At 45.4% G+C, this 25,643-nt stretch overlaps 1 long non-coding RNA gene across 1 annotated transcript in view; it reads right to left on the bottom strand.

Moving 5' to 3' along the window:
• Positions 1 to 25,643, bottom strand: part of LOC116749899 — a 35,080-nt gene that overhangs the window by 5,862 nt on the left and 3,575 nt on the right. The gene's annotated exons all lie outside the window — the stretch shown is intronic.

The following is a 25,643-nucleotide window of genomic DNA, read 5'->3' as shown; positions in this document are numbered from 1 at the left end:
TGCCAATCAAGGTGCTGGCATGGTCCCGTCCTGGTGAGGGCTCTTCTTCCTGTCTTGCAGATGGCTGCCTTATCAGTGGGTCCTCACATGGCAGAGAGAGATCTCTGGTATCTCTTCCTCTTCTTATAAGAGCACCAGTCCCATTGGATCAGGGCTCCATCCTTATGACCTCGTTTAACCTCAATCACCACCTTGAAGGCCCCCATCTCCAATTCAGTCACATGAGGGGGTTTGGACTTCAACATATGAATTTGGGGGTGACAGTCCAGTCCACAGCTGGTGAGTTGGTCAAACAATTTATAGCTGGTATATTTTTAGTATTTAATTGCAAGCCTGCTCTAAACAATCAAGGAGGAAGGGTGTAGTTCTTTGAGCATTCTTCCCAAAAACCTCACCTCTTCTCTGCTCCTTTGCTCCAATTAAAGCGGAATATAATGACATCATACCCTGATGGCAATCTCTTCTTTCATGGCTGGAGCTGGTGGGTAATAAGGGTTATTTCTGTTTGGGATGAGGTGGGATGTTTTGGGTTAGGTTTGGGTTTCTTCTTCTTTTCTACTTTTGAGAATAAGAAAAGGCAGGATTCCTGCCTAGGAAGGGTGGCAAATTACTGTGGAAAGAAATTCTATCAGAATTGACCATTCCATTCAGCAGCTAACATTTTTCAGTAGTCTCTGTTTTCTGCTAAGCTCCACTTCTCCACAGTTGACTCTGATTCTGAATAGTCCATTTTAATGGATATACGAAAAAGAGAAATAAGATTTTTTGAAAATGTATTTAGTGGCGGTACAAAATTATACCATTAATTGTGTTTTGTTTGGTCTGATCTTACATTCCCTGAGCGCATAGTCCTGCTTGGCTGAATGCCCCCCTTTCTATTTGCATAATAATTTCTTGACATTCACATGATTCTCAGATGTTTAGTCTTCCTTAACCACCCAATCTAGAGTCCTCTGGTCACACCATCCATCACCTCCCTTTAATTCCCTTCTCAGCACCTACAACTCTGATTTTCTTTCTTTTCTCTCTTTTCTTTTCCCTCCCTCTCTTGTTTATTTTTTTGCACGAGAATATAAGCTGCATGAGGGCAGGGACCCTGACTGTCTTCTTCATCTCTGTACCTCTCATTTCAAGGACATGCCTGGCATAAAGTAGGCACTCAACCATTATTTGTGGAATGCACAAATGAATGACTGAATGAATGAATAAGATCTCAGCAAGGAGGAGAAGCCTTTTTATCTTGGTTCAGCAGTTTCTAGCTTTGCTTGGAGAGCTCTTTACAACCACTGAGAGGATTGCAAAAAGAATCAAGGCCAAGGGGAAAGAATTCTCAACAGTGAAAGAGAGAGAATATAGAAGCAAAGAAGCAAGGATGAAGCATGGGAACCCAAGAATTCCCCCCAAAGGTGAAAAACCTGCACCATGAAAACTATAAGACACTGGTAAAAGAAACTGAAGATGGTACAAATAAATGGAAGGATATTCCATGCTCATGGATTAGAAGAATTAATATTGTTAATATGGCCATACTACCCAAAGCCACCTTGAGGTTCAATGCAATCCCTATCAAAATTCCAATGGCATTTTTCACAGAAATAGAACAAATAATCCTAAAATCTGTGTGGAACCACAAAAGACCCCGAATAGCCAAAGTAATCTTGAGAAAGAAGAACAAAGCTGGGGGCATCATGCTTCTTGATTTCAAACTATACTACAAGCTACAGCAATCAAAACAGGATGGTACTGGCATAAAAACAGACACTTAGATCAACGGAACAGAATAGAGAGCCCAGAAATAAATCCATGCATATATGGTCCATTTACAACAGAGGAGCCAACAACATACAATGGGGAGAAGACAGTCTCTTCCATAAATGGTGTTGGGAAAACTAGACTGCTATATGCAAAAGGTATTGGGTTACAATATGTTTAAAGCTGGCATTATATAACATAATGCTGTATAACAAAGATAATGTTTTTTTTATTAGAGAACTACTATGCAGTCACCCAAAAAAATTTTGTAGAAAGAGGCACTGCAGGAAATAAAAAGAAGTATACACAAGGGTCCTACTTGTTCGAGTTTCGAAGAGTGGACTTAAAGCTATCTTCACTTCGGTAGCTCAGATGCAATTGTCAATGATTGTCATAATTTCCTCCTAGGGCCATGCATGTTAGAACCACCTGGAATGTTTCATGCCAGACCTGTTGAAGCAGAATCTCTGGGTTTGGAAGAATGCAGGTATTTGCAATTTTAACAAGTTCCTCTGTTGATCCTTATACATTATATCAAGAGGAAGAGAGAAAGACCAAGTAGAAAATTTTCCGGTACAGAACACACAAGTTCACATTTAATAACCCTCCTCCACTCCTGTGTTTGTTTTGTCTAGTCCTAAAGTTGCTTTTTTTTTTTTTTTTTTTTTTTTTTGCGGTACGCGGGCCTCTCACTGCTGTGGCCTCTCCCGTTGCGGAGCACAGGGTCCGGACACGCAGGCTCACCGGCCATGGCTCACGGGCCCAGCCGCTCCGCGGCACGTGGGATCCTCCCAGACTGGGGCACGAACCCGCGTCCCCTGCATCGGCAGGCGGACTCTCAACCACTGCGCCACCAGGGAAGCCCCCTAAAGTTGCTTTTATTAAGGGAGTTGAGATACTCGCCCATGAAGCTTATTTGTTTGTTTTTTAAATGCTGCTTTGATTTCTCAGTCGGGCTGGGTTTACATTGCCCTTGGCATCCTCCCAGAGAATTTTAGTGCCATTGAGAAGATGAGTCTGCTGCCCCCTTTACTTATCCCTTCCACTTTTTGAGCATGATGTCGTAGGAGGTCCCCAACTTTAGACATCTGAAACTCAGAGTCCTGTATAGAGGCACGAGTGTGGACTCTGGCTAGACTTCAAGAGCAACAGAAAAAAAGCAAAAGGAAAACTCCAGGGAGAGTGGACCTTCCCCAAGGGCACTGAGGATGCTGGCAGTCTGCCAAAGTCAATTTCAGTAACAGTGACAAACTAGTTGTGGTTCTTTCCAGACGATGTGTTGTATTAATGGCCATTACCTCCCTGCTTAAACTCCTGAACAGGCAGGGATTTGAAATGAGGATCTTGTAAGAAATGGACATACCTTGAAGATGAGCTCTATTCTTATAAGTTGTATAGAGCACCCCAAGTAAGATACGTGTATAAAGCCTCATTAATAACAACAGTAGGGACTTCCTTGGTGGCGCAGTGGTTAAGAATCCGCCTGCCGATGCAGGAGACACGGGTTCGATCCCTGGTCCCACATGCCTCGGAGCAACTAAGCCAATGCACCACAACTACTGAGCCCACACACTGCAACTACTGAGCCCATGCTCCACAAGAGAAGCCACCGCAATGAGAAGTCCACGCACTGCAATGAAGAGTAGCCCCACTCACCGCAACTAGAGAAAGCCCGCACACAGCAACGAAGACCCAATACAGCCTAAAATAAATCAATTTATTTTAAAAAATTAAATAAAAAGTAATAAATAAATAAAGGTCATAGCGTTAAAAAAGAAAACAACAACAGTAGTTTAAGTTCTACTCAGTTCCAATGAGTTTTTGGTGTGTGACAGAAGTTGTCAACCAATCAAGTACACAAGTGCCCACCTTCCCCCCAGAGGGGAAGTCAATAACAAGAGACACGCTGAGGGCCCACCTCCAGTTCTGCCAGCGCCTTCTGACTACTCAGCACTGCCCAGCAGGTCCCAAAGCACCAAAGAAGCTCCACTCTCACCTGCTTGACACTGGGCTTCTGCACATGATTTCAACTAATAAAACCATCCTGCTCCTTTAAATTTTCTAGTGAATGTTTGAAAATGATTGTGTATCACACTCCCTAATGTAAAGAACTTGAGGTCGAAAAAGAGGGATTACCCACCCAAGAGTCAAGTAGCTCCATCAATGGCAGGTGTAGGACGTATTCATTTCTTCTGGCTGCTGTAACAAGTGACCACAAACTTAGAGGCTTAAAACAACTCAAATATATTACCTCACTGTTCTGCAGGTCAGAAGTCCAAAACGGCTTTCACTGGACTAAGGCCAGGGTGTCAGCAGGATCGCGTTGCTCCTGGAAGCTCTGGACAGAACCAGTCTCCTTGTCTTTCCCAACTTCTACAGGCTGCCCACGTTCTCTGTCTCGTGACTCCCACCAGCGATCACATCACCCCAACCCCTACTCCTGGCATTACATCTTCTCTGGCTCTGACCCACCCGCCTCCCTGTTATAAAGAGGCTTGTGATTATATTGGACCCACCTGATAGTCCAGGAATCTCTACCCACCTCACAATCCTTAACTTCATCACATATGCAGAGTCCCTTTTGCCACGTAAGGTAACATATTCACTGGTTTAGGACACGGACGTTTGGGGGACCATTATTCTGCCTGCTACAGAGGACCAGAACCCAGGTTCCTTGACTCCCAGCCCAGGTATCCCTATGGCTCTCAGGCCCTCACTACCCCTTGGGCTCCTCAGAGTTCAAGGTCATCTCTGAGGTTCAGAGACAGAAGCTGGGTTGCACAGCAGCAGAGGGTTTCCTCTTAAAGTGGCGGTTTACCATTGTGCACACCCCGCATACCCCTGCTACCCCATAACCACCCCTACATTACATCACTCGTCAGAAGGATGGGGCTGGCCCCTTAGGTTCAGGAAGCATCTTGGTGGCTCACTGAAAAGGGCTGGGGGTATAAAGATAGTGTTGCTGACTATCCTGGGGGTACCTCTCAGGAATCTGAGTGTGGTAGGATGAAGCACCTTGGTATCTGCAAGGCCCTGGGAGCAACCCGAGGGCTGGTACAAATGCCCACCAGCCATGCTGAGAAGCCAGCAAAGAAGGGAATCGGGATGAGGAGAGTAGGGAAGAGAGAAGCAGGCTGAGCTGTGGTGTCAGTAGGTCTGTGTGAGGCCAGGACAAAGGAGCCTGTGCCCAGGGAACAGCGAAGGGCTGGCCACCCGGCACTGCCAGCTGAGTCACCTCCACCGACCACTCAGAAACCCCTCAGCCAAGAAAGGTTGGCTGGAGAAGAAACAGAAGAGGACTCCGCCCGGAAAACATGCACCAGCAATCCTGCCAGCCTCATTGCCATGGAAACGATAAAATTCCAAAGGTGTTCCCACTTTTCTACCACCACAGGCAGAGTCCGGGAAGGCTGGGGGCCTCAGAGAGGAGGAGCCGGGTGGGAGGAGAGTGACAGAGGGGTGTCAGCTATGACCAGGGAACCAAGCCCCATCCGCATCCCCAGTGCTGAGCAGACAAACAGGAATATCTGGAGCCAGAGGCGGGTTTTCCTTTCTCTTGGGAAAGCCAGCTGAGAATGCATCCATGGTAACTAGGGATGAGGAATGGAGAGTCTGCAAGTGAAGACAAAGTATCAGCTGCTCATCTAGAGAGGGATAATAATTAACCAGGAGGGTCCCCTTCAGTCCAATGACCCCAGGAGACAAGTGGCAGGGTCAGAGGGTTGGCCTCACGTGTGTGTGACCTGGGCAGCCCCCCCAGGGCCCCCACCCAGAAGGATCTCACGGTTGGGTTCAAGCTCGGCTGTCACCATCTTAAACTTATTCATCATTTTGAAACCGAACAGGACCCTGCGAGACTTTCCCCGGGGCAGACCCCTATGTCCTCCACCTCTTGTTTGTAGAAAAGTTTTAGCCTCCTAGGCCTTCCCCAAGTTCCAGAGAGCAAATTTAATCAGAGAAGTGAGAAAATGCAGAAACAAGGGAAAGCAGTCGAGCAAGACAAAATAAAAATAGTTCAGCCATAAAACAAAGTCAAGGACCCTTAGTTCCTCCTCAGGGGCTACAGATAATATCCTGAGTCGTGTCCTTGAGTTGTTTTGCAGATACTGAAACCTTCACCAGGTGGAAACTGCTGACCAGGTAGACCCCAGACCGGTTGGAACCAGAAGGTTGATGATGTTAACTCCCGAAATACCACCCTGTTACGTCACCACCAACCAATCAGAAGGACGTACACAAGCTGATCATGCACCTGGGGACCCTCCCCCTCACGTTGCCCTTAAAATCCCTTCCCCGAAAGCCATCAGGGAGTTCGGGCCTTTTGGGCATGAGCTGCCTGGACTCCCCGCTTGGAGCCTGCAATGAACGCTGCACTCTCCTTCCCCACAGCCCCGTGTCAGTGGGTTGGCTTTGCTGCGTGTCAGGCAAGCGGATCCAAGTTTAGTTCAGCAACAATTTTTGAACAAGAGACCCCCTCATTTTCATTTTTCACTGGCCCCCTCAAACCATGTAGCTGGTCTCCGGGTGTATCATGTAGGATACGTCGTGTCTGTGTAGGACGAAGGGTAAAGAAGGAATAAAATGCTCAGCGTCTCATTTAAGAGGTAGATCTCCTATCTATTCATTCAGTCAGACAAAATTCAGCAGAAAATTCTCTCCCACCCTCCTCCCAACACCCCCATGAAGGTACACACATGTACAATCCCAGGCTTACCCCTCACACAACTGACCACAGCAAACTGCAGTCCCCTGATGTCCAGGTGGGATCAGGCCAGCGTTTAGGGATGCTGAAGGGTATTTCATTGCTTTTCAGGGAAATAATCTAATGCTCAGCTGATAGGCTCATGTACATTTCTGCCAGGGCTCAGAGGATCCAAGAGAAGAGCTGAACGTCAAAACGAGTTTGAACATTTGGAATTTAAGTTTTTTCACAGATCCAACCACCACCATCAGAATAAGATTTTAAAAACAAAGACGAAGGAAGGTAACACTATTTTTTAAAAGGTGAAGAATAATTTCCTTATAAGATGGTTGCGAAATTTCATTAAACTGCACCTAGGATACTGCCTGTGTGTGTAGAGGCTAAATAAACAAACGTTAATTCCCTTATTCCCTTCAAAGCCCCTCTTTGTACACTCTTTTTTCTTTTCTTCCAATCTTGCTGAGTAAGTTACAGCCTTAAGCTGCCCCTGCCCCTGCCCCTCGGCTACCTAACGTGATGGGCTGAATCATAACAAAACTCCTATGCTGAAGACCTACCCTCAGTACCTCGGTATGTGACTGTATTTGGCGTTGAGCCTTTAAAGAGGTGGTTATGATAAAGTGAGGCTGTATAGGTGGGCCTTAATCCAACAGGACTGGCATCCTGACATAAGAGGAGATTAGGACACAGACAGGTACAGAGGGACGACCACGTGAGGGCACAGGGAGAAGACGGCCATCTACAAGCCAAGGAGAGAGGCCTCAGGAGAAGCCAACCCTGCCCACACCTTGATCTGGGACACTGAGTCTACAAATGTGAGATGATAAAAGTCCATTGTTTAAGCCACCCAGACTGTGGTACTTTGTTGTGGCAGCCTGAGCTGACTAATACACCTAACATCCTCCGAGTTATGGTTCTTGGAGAGGAGCAAGCCTACACTGCCAAGAACGATGAAAACTCTTATCAGGCAACACCCTGAAGGAGGGAGCACTGCTCTTCAGGAATCTAGCTGGGTGCTTTCCACCAGGTATTCGCTGGGTGTCTTTTCTCCTGGGAGTTCATTGCCTCCTTGTAAATAGAAGCCACTGTCCCCTGAGGAGGGAAGTGGGGGGTGTATTTGGGGTCATCAGTCACTCACGCCAGCCCAACCTACCCAAATGTTCACATACTCCTGGGCCCTGTTCCAACCTCAAGAGAAGCCCTTTCTTGGTCTTACAAGTCCTGAGCAGCAAAGCACACATGGAGCCAGTCTTCTGCCCAAGGACCAGGCTGAATGAGCCCACAAATTCTGAATAAACTTCTGGTCTAATGGGCTTTACTTGTGTTCCCCAAGGAAGTTACAGACCAAGAGTTGGAAATGGAGGAGGTGTCTTAACATGTGGGTCTTTATCATTCCTGGCAAAATTATTTGGAGCCATGAAATCTGGATCAAGGCAGGAAAGTCCAGAAGACCTTGTTATACCATTCCTAAAGACAAACACTTCCACTGAGTTTTCTCATTACCAACACTGTGTTGAGCACTTCACGTACACTTTTTTCTCCCAAGCAAGATTTCAACACAAAGGAGCCAGCCTGCATTTAGAAAAGTACCAAGAGTAACGCCCGTGTATTTCGGGTGTCAGGGAAAGAGCTTTTGCAGGGGAGCAAATGCTTTGTCCATTACCACGTCCATTGCTTCTCCCTGGATTTGCTCCCATGTACCTGGATTCTCAGGTATTTAATGGCTCCTTTCTCCTGAGCCCTCTCCCAACATATATCATTTAATAATAATATTAGCTTTTAATGTGTTTACTTATACCCTGTCTTGTTCTGAAAAGCACTTAAGGCAACTCATAGACAGATATACTGCATATGGCGACTAGCATTCATCGATTCAACATAAACAGAGCACTTCCTATATTCCAGGCACTGTGCTAGGTCCTGGAGAAAGAGCATTTACGTTCTACCGGGCTCTCCTGGATCCCTCCTGCACATGTGCATAGTTTCCCAGCCAGCAGGGATGTGTGGAGAGCCCATCTCAACCCTCTGGCTCTCCCATTCCAAGATTTTCTGTTAAATACGTAGCTGGTTCACCACTTACCCCAATCAGGAGCACATCCTCGCACTTGCAGAGATGTGAGTTTTCCCCATCTGTTTCCTGCCAAGTTCTCTGTTGCTGTCAGTGCTGTAGGTTTTCACCCTCTGCTCAAAATTTATTTGACCCCATTGGCAGTAAACTTGATATTTTTTTCTTACCAGCCCCTTGCTGATAAAACAGTGGACAAAACTGGGAAGAGGGCTGGGATGGAAACAGACCAGACAAAAAGGCTGCAGACCCGTTCTTGCCTGAAGCTCTATCCATTTTTCATGAGTAAATGCTTCTCAGTTTGTTATCTGCCTTTGGCCAATTTCCAAAGCACAGAAATGGTTGGTTCTGACAATATTGTCCAGTTTCATACTGTCTGGGGAGGAGAGGATTTACTGACCTTTTCATGTCATGATAGCTGGAAGTTTGGCCTCTGACGTTTGTTTTCTTTTTAATTTTTAATTTTGATGGGGCACTAATTTCCCAGTTTTCTGCTGTTTCCACTGTCCCTATGGCCCTACACTTGTTCTGCTTCATTACTGCCTCACCCTTGAAGGCACTGAGCTTAGGAATTATGATCCACAGTGGTGACACCTAGACAATGTCCTTAAAGTGCAATGGAATGTACAAATAGTGCTCGGGCCTGTGTGCTGGATTCTCTGGAATATAAAAGCATTCAAGAGAAGGTTCTTGTCTTCAAGGCCCCGAAAATCCCAGGGGAGATGCCGAACATGGATACAAAGAGATTACTAACAATGCAATGGCTGGAGTCCACGATAGGCACAGGGATGGACTTCCCTGGGGGTCCAGTGGTTAAGATTCTGTGCTTCCACTGCAGGGGGTGGGGGTTCCATCCCTGGTCGGGGAACTAAGATCCTGTATGCCGCGTGGTGTGGCCAAAAAATAAAAAAGCACAGGGATGTCTTCTGTAGGCTGGGAAGGACAAGAAATGATTTCTCAGGTTTATGACATACAGACCCTTTATATGATCTGTCAGGTTTCTTGTCAATTACTAAATATTACTTTGGTACTTGGAATGAAATTGTTTTCATTGGAAGGAATAAACTAGTTTACCTTAATAAAGATAGAAGAGTTTGGGAAGTGGAATACTAGGGAGTGCTAGCTGTCACCTTGCTGCTGGTGGAACGTGGATAGTAAACAGAATACCACGTCCCAGCTCTGCCACTCCCGTGCTGTGAGATTTGAGAAATTCACTTCTGCGTCTGTGCAGTGAAGGAGGGGTGGGGAAGTGGTAATCATTTTTGGTTCAAATGCCCTGTGGTTCTAAGAGAGGAGAGAACCTTTTTCCTACAATCTCTAGAAGATATGATTATGTTTGTTCCCATGTATCACAAGGATTAGTCACTAGATTTGCCCAAAGCAATGATTCCCAGAATGGTTAAGCGGGGTTTCTGAATGTTTTAAAATTTATTTTAGTAAGAATATTTTGAAAACCTGATGAAGTTGTGACATCTTTTCTAGGCGAAATAAACCACATCTTCCTAAACATACAAAACGTTGCCTAGAATCACAGGGAACTGACACCCTCAGGTTAAGGACTCGAGAGAAAAAGAGACCATGATGAGCTTCAAAGCCCTGGATTCAGCTCTGGCTGTTGTAGGCTTCTCATTCTTTTTAAAATAGTCAAAGAAAAACCAAAGTGAAGGTCTGAATTAAAAACTAACCTAGAGGGGGCTTCCCTGGTGGCGCAGTGGTTGAGAGTCCGCCTGCCGATGCAGGGGACGCGGGTTCGTGCCCCGGTCCGGGAAGATCCCACATGCCGCGGAGCGGCTGGGCCCGTGAGCCAGGGCCGCCACAACAGTGAGAGGCCCGCGTGCCGCAAAAAAAAAAAAAAAAAACTAACCTAGGAAGATCTGTTGTAGAAAATGAAAATTGTACATCGCTGAGAAAGGCAGCCTAAAGAACAAGAAAATCTCACTCTTCACAGAATCCCAGGCCGAAGGGAGGAATGAAAAATTAAAGGCATTAATATTTATCACAGCCAGAGAAGGAAAATCCGCAGGAAATGATGAGCAAGGCTGCAGCTGCAATTATAACCAAAGACAGGAAACTAAAACAGGAGGCTTATCTCATTAGTTAATTTCAATGCAACACTACAGAGGGGTATTTTGGGCGGATGCCTCAAAAGAACCCTTAATCCTTCCGCAGGAGTATTCAGAGATCATCTGGAGAGTTATTAATGCCCTCTCAACCTCTTCTCTTTGCCCTCTCCCTTTTGGAAAGTAGAGAAGGAATCTAGCTAGGTTAAACGAGCATTTTTTTTTTTGGCCATGCTGTGCTGCATGTGGGATCTTAGTTCCCCGACTAGGGATCAAACCCATGCCCTCCGCGGTGGAAGCTTAGAGTCCTAACCGCTGGACCGCCAGGGAAGTCCCTAAGTGAGCATTTTTAATTTCAACTCCTAGAACATTATATTGTGTTCATTTTGAAACCATCTTACAGAGAATCAGCCCACGGGCTGAGGTATAGATGTGTCTGACAGAAGGGAAGAAGCAGAGTCCAGGGGTCCAGCAGGGCCATGGGTTTCAGACTCACTGCTGCTTCTGCTGCCCAGGGCTGCCTCCCAGGTCAGAGGTCAGAGGTTAGAGGTTATCAAACACCCAGGGCAGGGACTCCCACGTTCTGCAAAGTCACAGGCACCACTGTCATCATCTGCTTCCAGTACTCCAGCTGTATTTACAGGCTCCCTAGTCACTCAGGGAGAACGGCATCCTGCAGAAGGACAGAACCCACAGTGCAGAAGGACTCTGGGGGCAAAAGTAAAATGCAATAACTTGTGCGTTGTTCTCTTTCAGGTCAGTGCGTTTTTGCTATTTAGAAGTCTGCTGAGAGACACCCCTGGCAGTCCAGTGGTTAGGAGTCCCGGCTTCCACTCCAGGGGGTGCAGGTTCCATCCCTGGTCGGGGAACTAGTATCCCACAAGCTGCTCTGCACAGCCAAAAAAAAAAAAAGAAGTCTGCTGAAGCGAGCAACATCAAAGCACCCCATGTCCTTAGTCTCTACAGACTGTTCTCCGCACCCAACAGCGATTTTTTGGAATACTGAGTCAGATCCTAACATGCCTTCAAAATCCTCCAGACAGACCCCACCTCTCTCTGAAGGTAATCAGAGTCCCTGACATTGTGTATGAGGCTGTGCTCCTGGCTGTCTTTCTGACACCCGCTCCCCCAGTCCCTGCACTCCAGCCCACTGGCCTCTGTGCTATGTCCAGAGCGCTCCAAGCCCACTCATACCTCAGGACCTCTGCACACACTGTTCCCATGTCTGGAGAGCTCCTTCTGAATCCCTCAATATCTGCAAGGCTCACCCTCACTTCTTTCAGGTCTCTGCTCATATGTCACCTCATCAGAGAGGCCTTCCCAGCCATGCTGCCTAAAATAACAGCCCTTGTTCATCCTTCCCTTAACCTTCTTCACTTTTTCCATAGCACACATCGTCACCTGGCATTCCTATAGATCCTCTGTGCTTTTAAATTGTATCCTTTTGAATGGGGATTTTTTTCTTGTTCCCCAACTATATCCCTAAGACCCAGAATGTGTCTGACAAATAACAGACATTCAATAAATATTTTTGAATGAATGCTACTGGTTAGTCTGCCTAGATGGGTGTATAATGGTATTAACTATTTTCTTTTTAATAGTGAAATATCATAATACAACAGTGCCTACAATGCATATGTACTCTTTAAAGAATAAGTGCGCACCCATGTATTACCACAAAGTGTACCAATGATGTATTCTGAGGTACCAAAATAGATCTTCGATCAAGTCCAAGTACTAAATTATTTCCCCTTATCAGTCAATTGGAACTGTCTTTGATGTAGATAGCAGAAAAGCTGACTCAAAGTGGCTTACACAATAAGGAAATTTATCATATAAAGTCTCATTTTAAAAATCCATAGGCAAAAAAAAAAAAAAAAAAATCCATAGGCAGATACATGCCCCCCATGTTCATAGCAGCACTGCTCACAATAGCAAGACATGGAAGCAACCTAAATGTCCATCGACAGCTGAACGGATAAAGAAGATGTGGTACATATGCACAATGGAATATTACTCAGCCATAAAAAGGAATGAAATAATGCCATTTGCAGCAACGTGGATGGACCTAGAGATTATCATACTAAGTGAAGTAAGTCAGACAGAGAAAGACAAATACCACATGATATCACTTATATGTGGAATCTAAAACATGACACAAATGAACCTATCTACAAAGCAGAAACAAACAGACATAGAAAACAGACTTGTGGTTGCCAAAGGGGAGTGAGGTGGGGAGGGATGGACTGGGAGTTTGGGGTTAACAGATGCAAACTATTACATATAGAATGAATGGACAAAAAGGTTCTACTGCATAGAGCACAAGGAACTATATTCAGTGTCCTGAGATAAACCATAATGGAAAAGAATATAAAAAAGAATGTATGTATGTAACTGAGTCACTTGGCTGTACAGCAGAAATTAACACAACACTGTAAATCAACTATACTTCAATTTAAAAAAATTTGTAAGTAGAAGGAGCTTTAAGCAATGGTTGCTTCAGGGGTTAGGGGGTGTCACCAAAGTATTGTTCTGATCCTTCTCTCCATTCTGCCTTCCTTGGTATCAGCCTCGTCCTAAAGCTGACTCACTAATGGTGGCAAGATGACTGCCCATAGATGCAGGCTGTATGCTTCGTCTTTCATGTCCAAGAAAGAGCATCACGGGCTAAAGATGCTGAGCGTGCTCCGATTAGACTTGCGTGGGTCCATTGCTCACCTCTGGGCCAACCACGTGCCTAGGGGAATGCAATGTGCTCATTGGCTTAGCTGAGCTCAAGTGCTCCAACCTTGGATCCCCAGGTAGAGACACACGAATCCCTGAATAGAAACCAGGGACTGTTGGGAATAGAGAACAGAGTCGTGGTCGCCTAGGGGGAGAGGGGTGAGGGAGGGATGGATTGGGAGTTTGGGATTAGCAGATGCAAACTGTTATATACAGAACGGATAAACAACAAGGTCATACCATAATAGCTCAGGGAACTCTATTCAATATGCTGTGATAAACCATAATGGAAAAGAATATGAAAAAGAATATATATATATATATATGTACACTGAATCACTTTGCTATACAGTGAAAATTAACACAACACTGTAAATCAACTATACTTCAATAAAATAAGTTAAAAAAAAAAGAAATCAGGGACGATTGGAAAGGTGTAATGCAAGCTGGGATGGCATTCACAAATGTCCACTGTACCTTTTTTCACCAAAGAGTAGTTTAGAGCCGATTTTATCCAGCTATAGACATATTCTAGCAAGCTTCATATCTGCTCTCCCAGCCCACAGCAAGTGGACAGCACTCGAAGCAGACAGATTGACAAAAACAGGCAATGGCACCAAGTAGACACAAGATTCCTAAAAACATGATCATTCGGCCACAGGGCAAAAAGACCAACACAGCAGCTCAGTGATGACACCCTCATTACACCTCAGTGTGACAGGAATGGTATGGTGACCCTGAGGAATAAAACCTTTAAGCTGTATCCAGTGGACAATGTTTAGGAAGATAAAAGGATGTTTAATGGATTTTGAAGAGGTTCTATCAAAATGTTAACTATTACAATGAAGACACTCAAAGAAATGTTTCAGTTCTCCCAAATGATGCCAACTAAATGAATGGCTGTTAGCTATAATTATCAAAATTATAGTGAGATGAGAAGCCATACTTTCCACAATTTGGGGGAATTTCTACCTATCACAGACCTATTATTAAAAAGAAAATTATAACAATTTAATGAGCAAAATGAATGGGGTTTTTTTCATAAAAAGCAATAAGTAGTTCCCTCCAACCTCAAAAGTTAAAAAGGGGAACTTAAGTCTCAGGTCACTGTATTTCCCACTTCTAGTAAGTACGCTGGAGCTGCCAATTTAACAAATACTTACTGGGAACCTGAATATTTTTTTCAACTTGAATGTTCCTGATGGTTTTTTGAGCAAGGAGGCAATGGTTAGCACAACCCACAGTTTTGCACATGGAAAACCAAGACTCTAAGTAGTGAAATAACTCACTTTTGGGGGAGCATTGAGTCCACTCAACAGGAAAACGTCCAATATTGTCCCTGTGTTGGGCCATTGATTGTTTTAAGGTACTAAAGACAAAAACGAGAGGAATCAAGATCTGAGATTGAGTAAGACACAGGGCTCCGTCTGGGGATGCCACACTGAAGCTTCTGTTCAATTTTTCAACTCAGTTTTGCATCCCATGGTCCATAGTTTTTTTCTTTTCAATCTTTTCCTCTTTAACCAGGGAAGCCTTAATGGCCAGCAGTCCCCAAAGTGATATAATCTGAGGGCTACCTAGGAAAGGCCTTTACTCCAAATGTTTTCTTCACCACTATTGTGAAATGCCACCAACGGAGAGCACTGGGGGAGGGACACATATTCTGCCAACTTCAGGGGTCCCCTAATATATTGCATATATTCCTGGGAGATATAACAAGACCCTGGCGGTCAAGGCACTGACCAATGAGAAACAAGTTGGGCGGCTGGGCAAGGGGCAGGTGAGCGTGTGAGCTGAAGCTGGGAGCAGAGGTTAGATGAGCTGATTGCTATTGTCTTAACCCAGCCTGACCTACAACTGTCTGTACTTCTCTACCCCCTGAGGCTTCCGCCCTAACCTAGAATAGTCCACTTTAGCTCTTGTCATTTCAGAGCAGTCCCTCAGGCTCCAGGCTGTGCCTCCCTCTCCTGGGCCTTGTGCCCCGCTCCCCTATAACAGTTATGCCTCAACACGCCTGTATCGGTCTGCTCAGGAGGTCTGCCCTGAGAGAGTAGCACAGCCTGGGGGCTTCAAGAGCAGACATTTATTGTCTTATTGTCCTGGAGGCTGAAGGCTGAGATCAAGGGGTGGGCAGGGTTGGCTTCTGCTGAGGCCTCTCTTGGCTTGTGGACGGCTGTCTTCTCCCCACATCTTCATGGGGTCTTCCCTCTGTGTCTGTGTTCAAATTTCCTCTTCTTGTAAGGACAGCAGTCCTATTGGATTAGGGCCTACCTTAGTGACCTCATTTTAACTTACCCCTTTAGAGGGCTTATCTCCAAATACTGTCACATTCTGAGGTGTTGGGGGTTAAGATTTCAACATGTGAATTTGGGGGGTCGTAACTCAGCCCACAACAATACCTGACTTTGAAGAGTCCCCTCAAAGGCCCTTGACTCCCATCCTGAAACACTGCCCCTACATCCATTTCAAATTTATCAGAGCAGGTTTCCTAGATCCAGGATTTTCTAGTCTGAAGTTCTCCTGGAGAACATTAGGCAGGACACAGTGCCTTTAAATTGGGAGACCAACCCTGCAGGCAATTCACGGGTTTCTTTATTTGGTCAGAATTAGAAGTGGGTTCTGCAGGGGTATCTTGAATTTTACCCACAAGATGACTTCTAGTCTGGATTGGGCATCTTTGGTGATGGACACCCTGTGACTTTCTGAGAAGCGGTAGACCCAGGTGAAGAGTATCAATTAAAGCATTTCAGAATTAAAAGGAGAAACTGCACCACCATGGAAATAAAATCAAAAGTCCTTGTTCCCTCTGTTGGTTGAATCCTAGGGATTACGGAAATCCGATGCTGGCAGCATTAGCCCAGATCTTTGATTGGGGCCACCCCTCCGGCTCTATTTCACGTTTCGTTACCTGGGTTGCATACCTTTCAAAGAATGGCCTGTAGTCAGGGTTTGCAGCTCTTTGCCCCACAGGCTGTAGGAATGGCATCACTCTGAGGCCCCTCATGAAAAGCAACTCCAGGTCTTTCAGTCCTTCCTTTCTGGGCTGTGTGACTCCACCTGATTCTGGGAAAGAGCCTCGCATCCCCCCATCCTGACCCCACGCCTCATCCCACCACCCTCGCTGCTGGGCTGGTCTCAGAGTCCAGAGAGCTGGAGGTAAGTTCTATACGTAGTGACATCACTCAGTAGCTCCAGCAAACGGCAGTGTCCCCTCCACTTCCCAACTCCCGGAGCACCCAGGACCAGACAGCAGCCTGACACACCCTCCTTGAATCAGGACCTCACAAAACACTATCCAGGCAGCCTCGAGACGTTCAGCGACACGGCCTCAATTAACCCAGGAAAGAAAGCTTCCCATGCTCTTTCCATTTCCCGCAAAAAAGGGAACGAGATCCCCTCTCCTGGGAATCCTTAAAAATAGGTGAGAGGTTCATCTGTTGTAGCTGGAGGATGCGTGAGGCCGAGTGGAATGTCTCCTGGGGCCTGGGGGATCCTCTGATCCAGAACCCAGCCGTGTGGTTTAAACAGCCCTGGTCACCTTCACAGGGAACCCCTGGGATGGACCATGAACCGTCTCCTCTGTCGTGACTGCCCTGGACGCTGTGGTCTTTCCCCTCCTCAGCACCGGCACTCTTACGTTCAGCTATTCCAAGAACACTGACCATGCATTTGTTTGTTATAATGCACTCCCTGAAGACATGATGCTCGGAGAGGCTAGCGCTCTGGCCATTCCCCAAGCTCCTGTGAGCCCTCATGAGGAGCAACACGCATCAGTGACACAGGGCTTAGCCCGTCTCTCTCTGCAACCTCCCACTGCATCCTCTCCTCACACTGGTTCCATCAAACTTGCTGACGAGCGGCACTCAACCCTGCTGCCCTCTGAGCAGTCATCTTATTGCTCCCTTCCTTTGGCCGCCAACCTTCTGCCTCCGCCTCTTGATCCCTTGTCTCTTCCTTAACCCCCTTCAATTCGGTTTCCATCTACTCCAAATAAGCGTAATTTTCAAAATGGTGTGTTCCATGCACCAGGGGCTCAGGGGGAAGAAGGCATGGGCCTGGCTCCTAAGAGATCAAAGAGCTTCCAACCCACTGGTGGATGCTCAGTTAGATGGGGGTAGAGACAACCACGCCGCCAGGCAGAATGTTTCAAGTGCTATAGAAAGAGAAAGAAAGATGGAGCTTCCTTAAACATACTGAAAATAGAGCTACCATATGATCCAGCAATCCCACTCCTGGGCAAATATCTGGAAAAGATGGAGATTCTAATTTGAAAAGATACACGCACCCCAGTGTTCACAGTAGCATTATGTACAATAGCCAAAACATGGAAACAACCTGTGTCCACTGCCAGGTGAATGGATAAAGAAGATGTGGTATATATACACAATGGAATACTACTCAGCCATAAAAAAGAATGAAATAATGCATTTGCAGCAACATGGATGGACCCAGAGATTATCACACTAAGTGAAGTAAGTCAGACAGAGAAAGACAAACATCATATGATATGACTTACATATGGAATCTAAAATATGATACAAATGAACTTATTTACAACACAGAAACAGACTCACAGACATAGAAAATAAACTGATGGTTACCAAAGAGGAAAGGGGGGCGAGGGATAAATTAGGAGGTTGGGATTAACATACACACACTACTACATATAAAATAGGTAAACAAGGACCTATTGTGTAGCACAGGGAACTGTGTTCAGTATCTTGTAATAACCTATAATGTAAAAGAATCTGAAAAAGAATATGTATACGCATACACACACACATATATATATATAACTGAATCAGTTAGCTGTACACCAGAAACTAACACAATATTGTAAATCAACTATACTTTGATTTAAAAAAAGAAGAAATATAGGCGTGGCCGCGACTGTTTGTTGGGGCCCTGACCGTTTGTCTGCTGCTGGGAGGGACAGAGTTTGCAGCCTTGGGGCCTCCACGTGTGCGCTCCCCAGGGCCTGTGCACCCAGGTGGACCCTCAGAGTTAGCAACCCGTGTTTTCAAAGGTAACCAACTGCCCACACACACAAAAATATTCCAAGCAAAAGCACCAACCTGTCTGCTGTGGTCCAAGAAGGGAGTTCTCCAATTTTCCTGCTTCACCCTTTCTGTATTGTCTACTTGTCTGTAGGGAGCATGGATGGCTGTTGTCATATCATGTAAGGCACTTTTAGAAAGTCAAGGAAACTTGGGGGAATTCCCTGGCGGTCCAGTGGTTAGGACGCTGTGCTTCCACTTCAGGGGGCGAAGGTTCAGTCCCTGGGACTAACATCATGCATGCATGAATGCATAACATAAATAAATAAACTCTTCCCCGTTACAATAAATAAATAAATAAAAAGAAATATATATTTACGGCAAAAAAAAAGAGAGAGAGAGAAAGGAGTAGGTGGAGATTTTGGGGGGACGTGCAAGCCACACTCAAGCTGAGCTTCAAAAGGACCAGCAAGATCTTTAAAGGTACAGAATGAGAGCCACTCTGGCTGATCAGGGTGCAGGTTCAGGAAGCATTCAGGCCACAGAGGCAGCAGGGGTCTGAGTGAGGAGGGAATTTGGGGGTCAAACAGAGGAATGCAGCGCTGAGGAGTCTGGGCTGAGCTTGGCGTGTGTGAGCAGGCCTCTGCTTGAGGGGCCTTTAGCGGGCAGCCTTCACACATCACAAACTGGGGCTTCGCTCCAACTTGTCCACTTATTAGCAACAAAGGAATTGAGTCATTATTACAATAGATGCCCAGGTTCTGTTATGCCACGCCCCATGGTCCTGTCCCACTTGTGAAAAAACAAAACGAGAGAGTTCAGTGGTCTCGTAGTGAGTAATTGACTTCAGCTTCTTAACAAGGGCAGGGTCAGAAGCCTCCATTCTGAGAGTGGGATTGACATCCATACACTAATATGTATAAAATGGATAACTAATAAGAACCTGCTGTATAAAAAAATAAATAAAATTAAAAAAAAAAAGAAGTCTCCATTCTGATCTCCCACGAAAGATGTATGGGCTTGTGCCCAAGTGAGCAAAGCCTGGGGAGAGGGGCGGGTCTCTGAAGTTCCGGGGCTGCTCCAGCAGGATTGGAGGAGCCCCGTGCCTTCCTACCTCCACCTGACATCCACGGTTTCCTCCCAGTTTGTCTCCTAAGAGAACTGGGTCATCACTTCACAATCTGGAAATGGCTGCCAAGAAGGCTCTGTCCCCAGAGGATGGTATTCACTGGTGAAATGGAAGGCCTTCAGAGAGCAGACAGTGGCCAGGAGATAGTGATCAGACCCCAGGGCGGTGGTCAGCCCACACCTGGCACTGACATGCCACACAGACTTGGCTCCCGCGGATGCTACAGTTCCAGTTACTAGATACTTTTTCACTTATTTAAAGATGTCCGGCCAATGCCACCCTACAGGTATGTCTTCGCTGGGCTAGAGGACAAAGGCTATCTATTTAAAAAATATATTTAAATAGCTTTTTATTTCCCTAATCCAATGTTTATGGCTTTCTTCAATTGTCTGAAAACTATTTTGCCAAAAATTACAGTGTGTTATTCTATTACCACCTTATTGTAATAATACCCTCCTTTTATAACCACTCCACCTGTTGGGCAGTGTCCCTGAATTTGCAAAGGCCTTTTACTGAAGAAAGCCACAGATGGGGGAGCAAGAACCATGTCCTTCTGCAGGTTCTCTTGGAGCCTCAGTTTCTCCTCCTGAAAATGGGATATATAATGTCATCTAGTTAACGAATTAGTATCTGAAAAATATTTTGAGATTGAGGTGTGACAACTGCTATAGGATCAGAGCTATGGATGTAGCTTTTAAGCCACAGAAGTGGTCTTGTGTGTAATCTGAATATTCTTAACACACAAAAGGAGCTTACAGTTTAAAGGCATCTTTTAGTAAATGCATTTATGAAATGAAAAATTATGTGGCCCTCTTAGAAATGTCTCAAACATTTGGAATTTCTTAACACAACATTTTAACACAATGTTAAGTCAGAATGGCTTGTTATTTGTTCTGCCCTCTGCTGATTAGATCAGATGAATTTAGCTCTAGAGTCAGACCTCAATGGCTTCAACTATTCAATTTATGAATCTAAGCAGGCCTGTTCCTCTTCAGTGCTCATAAGCACTTCTTCCCAGGAGAGGAAGGGGAAGGGAAAGCCAATGAAAATTAATTAATTTTGCTATTTTTAGTGAATGTGGGAAATGGGCTGATGGGAGACGAAACTCAAAACTTATTACGGAGCTGTTTGGATATCAATTACCCCTGTTCCCCTCAAATGGATGCTGGAAAATGGGCATATTTAGATACTCTGTTGGGCGTAATTATTCTCCCACCATAATACAGGTTTTGCAGGCATGGGCCATCTGTCCTGCCCGGGAGAGTCAGCGTGAAGCAGACTGCATCCCTTCCCCAGCCAGCTCTGCCCCTCACCTGCAGGGTCTTGCATCTATTTTTGTCACCTCTGTCAGCCTGGCTAAGGGGCTCCAAATAAAACCGAAGGAAGACATGAAGATGGCCAAAAAAATGAAGCCTGCGTAGCACGAGCCTGCAGACTTACCTTTTTGTAGCTTCTGTGGTCTTGCCTGAATGAAGGGCTTTACTCTGTGTTGGAGGAGGTGATGCTTTAGGTAGGTTAGCCTTACTCGTGGAATTATTGTTTGGATTTCTTTGGTACATGGAAGCACAGAATCTTTTCACAAGTTAAAAGTACTAACTTTGCATTTGAAAGTCAGTAATTCTTTATGGAACACTTCGGGGAAACGTTGTGGCACATTCCATCGAAATAATGGATTTTTACATAGTTCTCAACCTTTAGCTGAGACACAGCTTCTATTTTGTTGTCATCCCTGTAGGCTTCCCTCTCAGTAACTCCTCAGCTGACTCCACTCAGATGAACATTTTATAAGACAAGATTTCCACATTTCTCATGTTTATGACTATTCCTAAAACTCTCATAAAGTTTGTACTTTCCCCCAATACTAATTTAATAACCTTGAAAATAGTCAACAGTATGAGCACAAATTCCTTAATTGGCTTTACAGAGAGAAAATGCATGAAATAGTACTGCTATCCCCGGTCAACACAGACTCAGGAACGGCAGCTCTGATCAAAAGCAGAGAGCAGTGGATTAGAACAACCACTTTGTCACTTACTACACAAGTGAGATTGAGCAAAGTCACTGAACACTTCTGAACCTCAGTTTCATCTGTAAAATGGGAATAATCACTGTCAAGAGGATTAAATGTGTGTGAATATGTTTTGTCAACCATGAAATGGTATAAAGATGTAACGGTTGTTATTATTTATACCCCTGAAATGTGAGCAACAGGGGCTCCAGGCCTTTTTAGTTCCCGGGCCCCTGGCAGCGGAAGCACGGAGTCCTAACCACTGGAAATTCCCTCCAGGCCTTGAACAGAGCTTAAGAAAGAAGGTCGGGATCTGAGAGAGAAGATTATGAGCCCGAAAGGTGAGGGCCAAACACTTAGCATGAAAAACACATGTCACCGGTCCCATAAGGATGTTAACATGTATGAAGAACAGGCACCTGGTGCCCCAGGTCAAGTCTTGTTCGGAAGATTCTATAATCCAGGCAACTCCCTGGCCTCCAACTTCCTGAGGTCACTGTTTCACTTAATATCAAAATGAAATGCGGTCATTAACAGCTGCATCTAGAATACTCTCATCTATTTCTCTAACATATCCAAGAACACATGGGTGCCTTCTCATCCACACTGTCACCGATTTCCCTGCTTTCCTCTGACTCCAAACCATTACTCCCAGCCCTGCTTTAACCGTCCTTGCTTTCCTGAAATCATGGGATATGACCCTTTCCGTTCCCCCAAAGCACTGCCGGCATTACATGGTTTGGGAGCAGCAGGGAGAGTTACCACACGGTGTGCAAACACTTCAAATCCAACGTCAGACATCGCTGCGCTCTCCAAGTCCCATCGCTCTCGACATAGAGAATGTTTTATATCCACATCTCTCCACAGGCCCTGGTTTTCTTCCATGTTTCTAGCTAGCCCTCCCCACCCCCATTCCTCTAGACTCTTCCATTTCCTTCTCCAGGATCCCGACCCCCTTCTTGAGATACCAGTGGATTACTCCTGTTTCTGTATCATGCAGAATGATTTGACACTTGTGTGTGTGTGTCTATACTTCTCCCAACTCAAGCGTCCTAAGCAGACAGCCTCACCTTTCACAACCCAACAGGGATGATGGATGCATGAATGAATCTAAATTTAATGAGACGCCCAGCAGACGATTTAAAACCAGGTTCCTGACCACAGTGAGGGGAGGCACTCAGCTTGTTAAATGAAATGAATAATGCCCACAGGTGAAGATTGTTCGGGTCATGGTCATAGAAGTCATATTTGAGAGCAGGGTGATGAATGTCTTTGCCCAAGGAGAGCAGAGCGAACTCTGCTATAAGACTCAACTTCGGGAATTAAATACTTCTATTTAATGGACAGTCCAAGCTCCTAGACGCCTGTAAGCTGGGACGAGAACTCAGAGAAGACAGCTTCGGAACAGTCGTGGGAATAGAACCCGGACAGCCAGGGTTTAGGAAGTGAATGGAGGCGGGATGAAGAAGGCAGTAAATGTATTTAGGCCGCTGTGCTCTTACGTGAATCATTTACAAAGCTAGTAAGCATTTTAAGGAAAAGAACTCTACTCCTGTAACTGGTTTACAGAGGATTCTCACCTTGCTGGGGATCTAAGTACGGGATGGTTTCACTGCTGTCGGCAGCTGCTCTCTGCTGAATCCCCATTTCCTACCAGCGATCAGACTGGCCAGATTTAATAATCTGCCTAAGATTTGGGGGGTATTAGACCAGTCTCATTTCTGTATTTAAGATTCAATTCTAATCATTCAACGACGACCACAAAGAAAATAGCAAGTGTTGATGAAGATGTGGAGAAATTGGAACCCGCATACAGGCGTTGCAGGTGGGGTGCAGCCACTGTGGAAAACAGTATGGTGGGTCCTCAGAAAGGTAAACATGGAATCACCATACGATTCAGCAGTTCTACCTCTGGGTATGCACCCAAGATCACTGAAAGCAGGGACTTGAACAGATTTTTGTGCCCCCACATTCACTGCAGCATTATTCACAATAGCCAAAACATGGAAACAACATAAGGGTCCATCACAGAAGAATGGATTTAAAAAGCATGGTCTATACATAAAAAGGATTATTAGTGAACTATAAAAACGATGGAAATTCTAATACATATTATGACATGGATGAACTTGAAAACATACTAAGTGAAAGACGTCGTCACAAAAGGACAGATACTGTGTGATTCCATTTATATGAGGTCCATAGAGTCGTCGAAATCATAGAGACAGAAAGTAGAACGGTGGTGCCAGGGGTGTGGGCTGGGGAATGGGAGTGAGGATTTAATGGGGACAGAGGTTCAGTTTGGGATAATGGAAAAGTACTGCAGATGGATAATGCCGATGGTTGCACAACACTGTGAGTGCACTTAATAGCACTGAACCGTACACTTAAAAATGGTTAAAATGGTAAATTTTATGCTATGTATATTTTACCACAATTAAAAAAAATTTTTTTTAAAGGTTCAGTCCTAGGCATTCCATCTCAAACTCAGTCGCCTGGCCAATCGGCCCCCCAGCAGCTTGCTTGTTCTGCCCTTGGGGTAATGTATATTCCCACACATAGAGCCCCAAGAACTGGAGGGTCCCCTTCCACACGCTTGGATGGACTTGGAGAGTGGGGTGGGTGGAGCTGCCCCATCTTCCCGCAAGGCTCACTGAGCTTGCAGCCCTTCCAGCCCAAGGGAAGGGACTGCTCTGAAATCTCCAGCCTGGCAGGTCACAAGCCTTTCAAGTCTGTCCCCAAACCTCAGTGGGAAGGACACACTGTGCCATGCTCCTCAGCTCCCAGAATGCTCACTGTGACCTTCTTACCCCACTCAGCTCCTCGTGGCCTGGGGGTAACTACGAGGTCACCCTAGCAAGAGTCTAATTCCCCGTTTTGCTGAACCCCAATCTTTATGAGTGATTGCCTTAGGACTCTCGCCCTGACTTGGTTGTGGGGATTAAAGGAACCCCTTCCCCTCTGTGGCAGGCAGAATTCTAAGCTGGCCCCCAAGATTCCAGCCCCCTAAGCGTGAGTGGAGCCTGCAGATATGATGGGATGTCACCTCTGTGATTATGTCACATTATGTGGCAAAAGGGATTCTGTGGATGTAAAGTCCCTAATCAGGGACTTCCCCGGTGGTCCAGCGGTTAAGATTCCACACTCCCAGTGCAGGGGGCCCGGGTTTCAATCCCTGGTCAGGGAACTAGATCTCGCATGCCACAAGGAAGATCCCGCATGCTGCAACTAAGACACGCTGCAGCCTAAATAAATAAATAAATATTTTAAAACAATAAAATGAAGTCCCTAATCAGTTGACTTGGAGATGGTTAGAAAGGAGATTGTCCTGGGTGGATAGAAAGGGAACGCAGGCCCGCTCCAGTCTCCTGTTATAGCCTCCCACCATGAATACTAACTGCATCTCCACAAAGCTTAGGACCTGCAAGCCTCTTCTTAGTTTGGAAATGGGACTGGGGGTGTAGCTGGCAGTAGAGCCAGCTCAGAAGTGTTGACCATCAGGAAGTCCTGAGAAGCTGGTTAGTTCCTGGTGACTTCCTGAATGGGGAATGTAAGAGGTAGGTATTTTGGTCCTCAGGGCAATTTTAGTACAAGAGGGAAAAAAATATCCCACATTTTATTACTCCCAGTGAATGGTAGCATTTGGTGTGATTTCTTTTCCTATTGTGATTCTCTGTAGGAAGAGGGGTTTTTTTTTAATCCTATTTAACAATTTAGAAATTGAAATAAAACATTTTAAGCTTATCAAAGAATTGCCAGTTTCATTTTCCCCATCCTTTCCTCCACCAGTATTGCAACTTGGAAATACAGTTGAGACCCACTGTCTGAGCACCTGGTGGCATCCAGGTGGCACTGACGGGAACAGAGTTATTGAATCTGTAAGCTGGGGACCGACATGGACTCCACGGTCCCACTAAGTGGTTAACGACCCTGCTCAGTGATTCCTGCGTCTCTCTGACTGTAACACTAGGTACATTTTGCTCCCTCAAAATCAGGGAACTAACATCCTTAAGTTCAGGGTCACATCAAAGAAGAAGTTATGTCTTGGGTCACAACAGAATTGTATAAAAAAGAAAGTCAGCCCTTAAATGTAGAAATCTGGTGTAATGAAATCTTTTACCTGAAATGGGTTTAGAAGAATTCAACTTAGCAGAAGGTAACACAAACTACAAATGTTAAGTATTCCAACACACTGCACTCATCTCT

Source organism: Phocoena sinus, chromosome 2, assembly GCF_008692025.1.
Source record: "Phocoena sinus isolate mPhoSin1 chromosome 2, mPhoSin1.pri, whole genome shotgun sequence".
NCBI lineage: Eukaryota > Metazoa > Chordata > Mammalia > Artiodactyla > Phocoenidae > Phocoena > Phocoena sinus.
Note: the sequence above shows the minus strand (reverse complement) of the source record. Positions and strands in the feature narration are given on the sequence as shown.